This window comes from Mchenga conophoros, linkage group LG18, assembly GCF_057382185.1.
Source record: "Mchenga conophoros isolate Kocher_MC1m ecotype Shallow Benthic linkage group LG18, M_conophoros_male_GT1.1, whole genome shotgun sequence".
NCBI lineage: Eukaryota > Metazoa > Chordata > Actinopteri > Cichliformes > Cichlidae > Mchenga > Mchenga conophoros.
In genome coordinates, this window is record NC_140543.1 from 30,225,667 (window position 1) to 30,234,812 (window position 9,146).

The window sequence follows — 9,146 nt, forward strand, 5'->3', positions numbered from 1 at the left end:
TTGTAAAGCTTGCAGATTAATTCCCCTTCGCCATTTAAAGGCTGACTCTTACAGGAAGAAGAACGATTACAGCAACCAACGAATCATTCAACGTATATATCAAATGCAACCATGGAACTATTGCATTAGGTCTGAGCTGACCCTATATCCTATATCTTCCCTTAACAACCTAATGTCATTCTCTGCTGAGAGCTGTCGAGCACCTCTCGTTTGCTAACACTGTTATGTGGCTTTTTAAACTTCATAATGTGCTTTGGCCACTAATGTTGGCCCAGCGTTTTTGGCGTCAGGTGCCCGTGTTAAGTGTGTGCTCCTCTAGTGTGCAAATGTGTTAGAGGATGTTTTTGAAACAAGACCCACTACAGGGAAGTACAAGGGGGATTTAAATGTAATCACACATGCACACACAAAGCATGTCCACATGTATACTCACACACTCAAACGCGTGTGTGTACAGTAACCGCAATTTCTTTGGAAACCACAGAAAGCCGTCTGCGATGACAGAGTGCTACCAGATAGGCTGTAGGTACTTTTGTGTTATGGCCATGTTCTACTCAGATCTGATTCCTTAGGTGAAGCTGATTTTCAGGCTTGTCTTCCTTCCTTAATCTGAACATTTTCTTAAGCAAAGAGAAAATTGTTCTACATGTGTCTCTTACTTACACACTGAAAAAAAATACAGTGTACATTTCCGTTCTGGACATTAGTGTAAACAAAGAAGCTAAGCCCTTTATTCAAGAGGTTTTAGCTAACATGGTGTAGTGCTTTTAGTTGCTTAATGACTCTGGGAAGTCACTCCTTACTTAGAGTAATACACATCCAGAAAGAGGTGTACATTACCACAAATATGATTTGGTTTCCACAAACAAGTCCAAACACTCAACGAGTAGAAGTGTAAGTGTTTGTATGTGTGTCTGTGTGAAAATGATTATGGAACACACAGACGTGAGGTTCAGGGCAGCACTTTTAGTCTGGGTGTCAATCCATTGTTGCATATTAGGGACACAACCTCGTCCATTAAGTCAAATTCATGGAAATTGCTTCCACCGTGGAGAGCGAGAAGGAACAAAATTATGAGATGAATAGAAAAGGAGAGAGGAAAGGATTGGCTCAGAGGTAGACGTGAAGTAGCATCCATCTACTCATCATCCCCCCAACCGACACCTCTCAGCTGTCCAGTTGTGGCAGCTCTAACTTTAATTAAAAGTTTCTGCAGCAGAGGTGACCCACTGGTGTCGAGGTGAGGGAAAGGCAGAGAGGAAACATGGAGTGATTATAGAAAGGGGGAGAGTAAAAAGCAAGGAAAAATATTACCTCTATTTGTGTGTGTGTGGATGTGTGTGTGTGTGTGTGTGTGTGTGTGTGTGTGTGTGTGTGTGTGTGTGTGTGTACGTGCGTGTGCATAAGTATATGTCTATTAAACCAGCTGTTAGAGAGTAATAAAATATTATTAATTTGCACAATTAATACTTTTTGAGGTACCATAAATTCTTTAGTCTGTAGCTAGCTCGAAATTAATTGAAAACTAGGCCTTTATTTCTGAGAGGCTGTCAGGAGAGACCTGCATGATGTACACTGATCAGGCATAACATTAAGACCAATGACAGGTGAAGTGAATAACACTGATTATCTCTCTTAATCATGGTTCCTGTTAGTAGATGAGATTTATCAGGGAGCAAGTGAATATTTTGTCTTCCAAGGTTGATGTTAGAAGCAGGAAAAAATGGACAAGCTTAAGGATTTGAGCAAGTTTGAGAAAGAGCAAAATTGTGATGACTAGGCTACTGGGTCAGAGCATCTCCACAACCGCAGCTCTTGTGGGGTGTTCCCAATCTGCAGGGGTCAGTATCTATCAAAAGTGGTCCAAGGAAGGATCAGTAGTGAACCAGCGACAGAGTCATTAGTGCATATGGGGGGGGGGGGGGGGGGCAAGGCTGACCTGTGTGGTCTGATGAACTACTACAATGAACTACTGTAGCTCAAACAGTGCATACACAGTATCTTGTGTATGGGCCTGCATAGTCGCAGACTAGTCAGGGTGCCCATGCTGATCCCTGTGCACCACCAAACATGCCAGCACTGGCCACGTGACCATCAGAACTGGGCAGAGCAATTTAAGAAGGTAGCCGGGTCTGATGAATCAAGTTTCCTTTTACATCATGGGCATGTCCTGGTGCACATGTATCACTTACCGGGGAAACACCTGGCACCAGGATACACTATGGGAAGTTGGCAAGCTGGCAAGGGAATGCGATGGACAATTTTCTGCTTGGAAAGCTTGGGTCCTGCCATTCATGTGGCTGTCACTTTGACTTGTAACACCTACCTATGCATTGCTGTAGACCATGCACACCATTTAATGGAAACGACATTCCCTGATGGCTGTGGCCTCTTTCAGTAGGATAATAAGCGCTGCCACAAAGCAGTTCCAGAATGATTTGAAGAACACAACAAGTACAATTTACAGGACTTCAAAGATCCGTTGCAAACACTTTGGTGCAGATACCACAGCACACCATCTGGGGTCTAGTAGGAGTGGATGCATCAGCGGGTTAGGGCTGTTTCAGTGTGTATCTTAAGTGTATATATTTAGCATGGTCTCAATCCCAAATCATCATCACATACAGTCACATAGGAATCAGGAGTACACACATCACACACTGACACACCAGGTACCAAGCTCCAAGTGCTTCTGGCAACTAAACCTAGTGAGTGAGAAAGAAAACAAATGAGTGAAAAGACACCCCGAAATAGACACTGACAGGGGCGCCACCAAGGGGAGCTGGGGCCAGGGGGGCCAAACCCCAAAATTTGCTGGACCCCCCCAGTGGCCTCCCCTGACAACACTGTCCTATGTTGGTACTAATTTTAATAAACATGAGCACAAGAGAGAGGAAAACGAGTAACCTATATTTGACAACAGCATAATAAAACTGGAATTCTATTTTTGGGGTGCCAACTCAATACTTTTAGTGGCCCCCATAAGGCCATCCCTATGAAAAAATTATTGAGGTGCCCCTGGACATTGATGCCAATGAATCTGACACCACAGGAATAAAAGGGGAGTTCATATTTTTGATATTTTACCTCAGCTCATTGTATTTGCCATTCAGCTCCCTTTGCTGTATTAATCTGCTCTCGCTGCTGTTCCTCAGTCTGTTCCCCATTAAACACTCTCCAGGTGTTTATGAGATGCAATCACCCCACTCCCCTCGAGAGAGGTTTTATTGTGAAACATCTGCAGGATGCGTTTATTAACAGCAGTTTAACTCTGGAGGGGAAAAAAGAAAAAGCTTGTTTTCAGAAAACGGAGAGAACTTCCTTCTTGTAGTCCCTGTGTCCTGAACTTTTCTATGCTTTTACAAGTAAACTGAAGATGTGTAAATTGGTGTTCTTTTTCCATCCCCAGCCCTCGCAGCCCTCGTAGCCCTCTCAGCGCTATATGTGCAGGATGTGTGTGTGCGGCTCTGCAGCAGGCCAGGAGATCGTTGCGGTGTGCAGGCCACAGGGACAGTGAAATATAGCCACAATTAGCCCTGGACACAGTTCAATGATGATAGAGAGGCTCGGCACCCCTTAGACCATGATTAAAAGGCCTGCCCTGCCCACCGCTGATAGAGACAACTGATCTCACATTATTAGTAGTACAATCAGCACCAACCAGCGGTGGCGGCAGCTTCATTCTAATGTGATCTGTGACTGCTTTTGTTCATTTATCATTCACCACTGAAAAGATTTAGCTCTTAATTGGCATATTTGTTTTCTTTTTTATTGCACTTTTGAAAGTTTTACCCCTGTTTACGCTTCTGTTAGTTTAATCTTTCATTTAAATATTAAGCACTTCATACCATACCGCTCAAAATGGTATTTCTGCAATGTGATTTATTTTAGTACTCAGATGTTTTAAATAAAAATGTTAGGCTGCAAATGCAAAACTGAAAGGTACTTGCTATGCAGGGTAGAATAGGTTTTTTTTTTTAATCACAGATACATAAATAGACATCCATTTTAGCCTGCTTTGTTTTCATACGATGGGGTGTACTGAAAGACATTCTATGCTGGAAAACTTGTGATCTTGAAATTTCTCCAGTGGCTTTTTAAACCCTCCCACCTTTACAGTGAGATGTCTTCCTCTTTCCACCTGCTTCTGTCTACTTGTATTTGTGTATTTTACTTTTTTTTTTCACCTTTCCTTCTCGTCATGCTCGTAGATCAGTGCTGAGACCTTCTTTATCTTTTACACATCAGTAGTGCAGCACCGTTCAGGCCTCGTGCCCCATTTATTTCCACCGTCCCACCTCCCCTTTTTATTTTTTTACATCTGCACCTCTGATAATGCTGCTGCTCTGTCTCTATTCACTGCTGACATCAAGTCTGTGTGGCGCATAAACTGCTCCTCTGACTGCGCAGAGGTCACAGAGAGGGTCACAGAAACAAATGCTGGGATTCAGACACTTACTCAGAGACTAGCGCATATTTGCATGTGTGGACATGTGCATGCAAGCAAATATATAAACAGACAGCAGCTATAGAGGAAAAGGTTGTAGAAACACAACAAAGCTCGCACATGGATGGAAACAGTCGCAGTCACCATGGGGGCGAGTACCCCCCGAGTCACACTGCCCCCGTCCAAAACTGTGTGTGAGGAAAGTCACTCTTTAAAAAAAGGAAAACAGGAGAGGTTGATAGATGGAGGGCCGGTAATGAAATGGAGACATCAAGGAGCATGAAGAGGGGAGGAGGGAGGGATGGAGGGAGTGCGGAAACCACCTAGAAAGAGAGGGAGAAAGAAAAAGCTGGAGAGAGGGGAATAAGAAGAATAGCCTTTTGCCTGTGTTCCATCAAGGGAGAAATTACACATTTACTAAGGTTTTTTCTTAAGACGACGGCCCTCATAGATCAAACCGCTTGGATGTACCGGCCAATTTTCAACATGAAATATAGACACCAGAAATCTATTACACCTGTGTTCTCGCTCACCTCTCCCATCTGCAGCTCTCTGTCGCTCTTTCTCGCAAAGGTTGATGCATCTACATCACTGTCGGCTCTCTTCTCCGCATCCATGTCCACGTCTCTCTCACTCCCTCATTCCCACTCTACCTCTGAGGCCATGGATCTCCCACTGTTCCATCCTGACATGTACATTATGTTATCCGCTGGTACATCTGCTTAACAAATGGGGAAGTCGATCATATTCAATAATTATCTGACCTTTTCCCTTTGTTGTATTTCTACTGCTTCTGTTAGTGCAGTATTTTTAGGGCGACTTCAAGGTTGTTGTTTTTTTGTCCACAAAACTGTGGCTACTAAAGCAGCTACTAAATGATCGTCATTTCATTTTTTCTGGTTTCAGATAAAATGCTTTTGTTTTATTCTTGTTTTATTTTTGTTTGTTTTGTGTGTGGTTGTCTGAGTTATCCACATAATTGCAGTTTTTTTAATTGTACAAAACACTGTCACATATTGGCAAAACTCAGTTATTACCCTGAATAGATCTCCCCAAACTTTTGCACTTTTAAATATATCCATTACCTTTTTTTAAGACAAATTTCAAAGGTTAGAAAGAAACCTTAAAATTTAAAGAGGACATAAAATCATACATAAATACTGTTTTAAAAAGGTAAACTTGCTGTTGCGATAACAGATGTGGAAGGTTCAAGTAGGAGATGCGCCATCAGTTCAGTTCCAGTGCTTACTCCTGTTACAGGTGTGTGATAGGAGGAAGCATGCAGACTGCAGTTAGGCATGGTTGCATTCTGAAGAATGGAGGTGAATTTGAGACAGGATTGGTGCATTTGAGGATGGGCAGTAGCCATCTTCATTTTAGGGCAATTGCATATTGCATATTGCATTGCAAGTCATATTGCATTGTGAGCCACATACAGCCCACTTTGAACTTTAGTGAGCCAGATGAGTGAAAGTCCCCTTTCTGTCAGTGTAAAAAAAAAGTCACGTAATCTCTGAGTTATCTTAATATGAGAAAAAGTGTAATTTCAACAGTACATCTCAGTCTTGTCAAATTGTAAGAAATAAAGACCCACAGAAATTTTTTTGGTAGCTCATGATTAATTTACTTTGTTTTTTGTGTCCCCATTGTAAAAAACAAAGAAAAAACCAAAAAAAACCCCTGTTTTTTAAATTAGTATACAGTGGGGGAAAAAAAAAAAGATTTCTGCTTGAATTATTTATTTATTACTTTGTTACTTTGGTGCAGTAACAATTGCAGAGTGTGGCAAATCTTTTCCACTAGCAAAAGTAAAAAAAAAAACTATGAAAATACAGTTAAAAGTCTAACATTTTTATGTTCTCCTTCATATTTTTCAAAGCAGTATAGTTGGATGGACTGAAGTGTATTCCAGGTCGAATCTGGAAAAGTTAGTAAATGTGTAAAGTTAGTGTATATATTGTGCGACTATTGTTTATTGGAACAAGGTTGTGAGCCTGGAATGGGTTTCCCATTAGATGTGAGGTAAAGTTAAACTAAACAATATAGTTAACCACTAAGGTTGAAATAAGCTGGAACTTTCCTGTAAATCAAAGTTTTTCACACATCGCGTTTAAAGCAGAAGAATAACCACAACTTCCCTGATTGAACTGCAGAGCTAAAGAGAAAAGGACGTGATGGACTATTTTTATTTCAGTGAGCACTTTGAACACCACACCTGACAAAATAAGGAAATTAGAGATATTAGAGTTTAAAAAAAAAAAGTGCTGATATCTCACATCTATTGTTCTGAGAGCTTGAACACTCCGATAACAATGAGGTGATGTTACAGCGCGGAAGGCAACGGCGGCGACTCAGGCGATGGCGATCCGGACCAGGCGAAGCACAGGCAGAGGCCGGACCAGGCGAAGCACAGGCAGAGGCCGGACCAGGCGAAGCACAGGCCGGGGCCAGACCAGGCAAAGCACAGGCCGGGGCCGGACCAGGCGAAGCACAGGCCGGGGCCGGACCAGACGAAGACGAAGACTCGGATGAAGCCGGACCAGACGAGGACGAAGACTCGGATGAAGCCGGACCAGACGAGGACGAAGGCTCTGAGGCTGGACCAGACGAGGCTGAAGGCTCTGAGGCTGGACCAGACGAGGCTGATGATGATGATGATGATGCTGCAGCAGGCGAGGATGATGATGATGTTGCAGCCGGTGAGGATGATGATGATGCTGCAGCAGGCGAGGATGATGATGACGCTGCAGCAGGCGAGGATGATGATGAAGCTGCAGCAGGTGGCTGAACGGGCCCCTCGGACCCTCCAGCCGACGAGGAAGGCTGCTGGACGGGCTCCTCGGGCCCTCCAGCGGACGAGGCATGAGGCTGGACGGGCTCCTCGGGCCCTCCAGCGGAGGCAGGGGGCTGAACGGGCCCCTCGGACCCTCCAGCGGAGGCAGGGGGCTGAACGGGCCCCTCGGACCCTCCAGCGGAGGCAGGAGGCTGAACGGGCCCCTCGGACCCTCCAGCGGAGGCAGGAGACGAAGGCCGGAGCGGTCCCTCGGACCCTCCAGCGGAGACAGGAGACGAAGGCCGGAGCAGTCCCTCGGACCCTCCAGCGGAGACTAGAGACGAAGACCGGAGCGGTCCTACGGACCCTCCAGCAGAAGTCATCACTAAGCCAGCAGTCATGGAGGCCACTAGCTGACACAAAGGCGACTGGCAATGCACTGAGCACTGGCTCTGCCCAGGCAACGCTGACATGGTGCAGTTCTCAGGTGGCTGCTTAAACTTCAGGGGTCCAGAATTAGCTGGGGACTGAGACCTAGCCTCTGGGGAAGCCCCGGAGCGGCAAACTGTGCCAATGGCGGCTAAACTATGAAAAGCACCTTGAGTTGAAATTAGACTTTCTCCCTGCCTGGAGTGAATGAGTGAAACTGGTAATACTGGAGCCAGAGCTACGGGTAGCGGGGGCACTGGAGCTACTGGGGCCTGCGCTACAGGCGGCACTGGAGCTACTGGGGCCTGCGCTACAGGCGGCACTGGAGCTACTGGGGCCTGCGCTACAGGCGGCACTGGAGCTACGGGGGACACCGGAGACTGAACTGAGGGGGACACCGGAGACTGAACTGAGGGGGACACCGGAGACTGAACTGAGGGGGGCACCGGAGACTGAACTGAGGGGGGCACCGGAGACTGAACTGAAGGGGGCACCGGAGACTGAACTGAAGGGGGCACTGGAGACTGAACTGAAGGAGGCACAGGAGACTGAACTGAAGGAGGCACAGGAGACTGAACTGAAGGAGGCACAGGAGACTGAGCTGAGAGGAGCACTGGCTGCGGGGAAGCTAACTGAGCTGAGAGTGGCTGCGGGGGAGCTAACTGAGCTGCCGGTAGCTGCACAGGCGATAAGCAGCTCGCGTTGACATCCGCCACACAAAACGCAGCCCCTGAATGAACAGTCATGCAGTCCGAAAATGAAAAAGAGTCCTCACTCACCACAGCCGGCGATTTAGAAGCCCGAACGTCCGGCTGTGGGGTGGCGCGCTTGCGGCGCGATCGGCGTTTCTTCCCCGCAGACGGCTCCGACGGGCCGGGCAAGATCACATCCGGCGAGTCGGGCAGTGAGGCAGGAGTGGCTGAGAGAAGGTGGGGTGTGTGCCGGAGAAAAGCCTGCACGGTCGGAGGAAGCGAAGTTAGAAGCCATGGCAGGCCGGAAAAGAGCCGTTGTAGCCGACTTTCCACGGCGCGGCGAAGCTCCTCTGGAGGGTCCTCAAGCCACAGCCCAAGGAGAATCTCCTTTTTTTTTTTTTTTTTTTTTTTTTTTTTTTTTTTAAATGACATCAGAAACAGCAGTATGCGACATTACGTGATGGCAGAGCTTCAGTTCATCCTTTGTCATTTTTTTTTTTTTTTTTTTTTAATAAATAGGACAGGGGGAATGAATGAGAGAGAGAGGGGGAGAGAAAGAAAGAAAACCCAAGGGGAGAAGAGACGGTGAGAAGGGGGGGGAAGAGAGACAAAAAAAAAAAAAAAACTCCTGGGTCACCTGTATGGAGAAAAAACAAACAAACAAACAAACAAACAAACAAACAGAGGAGACAGCAAACAACAAAGAGCAACATAATAATAGAGAAAGCAAAGCACCATCACAATAAACTAGCTAGTCATAGATATCAGTATTTACTAAGTAATAAACGATATTGTGCAGCACGCA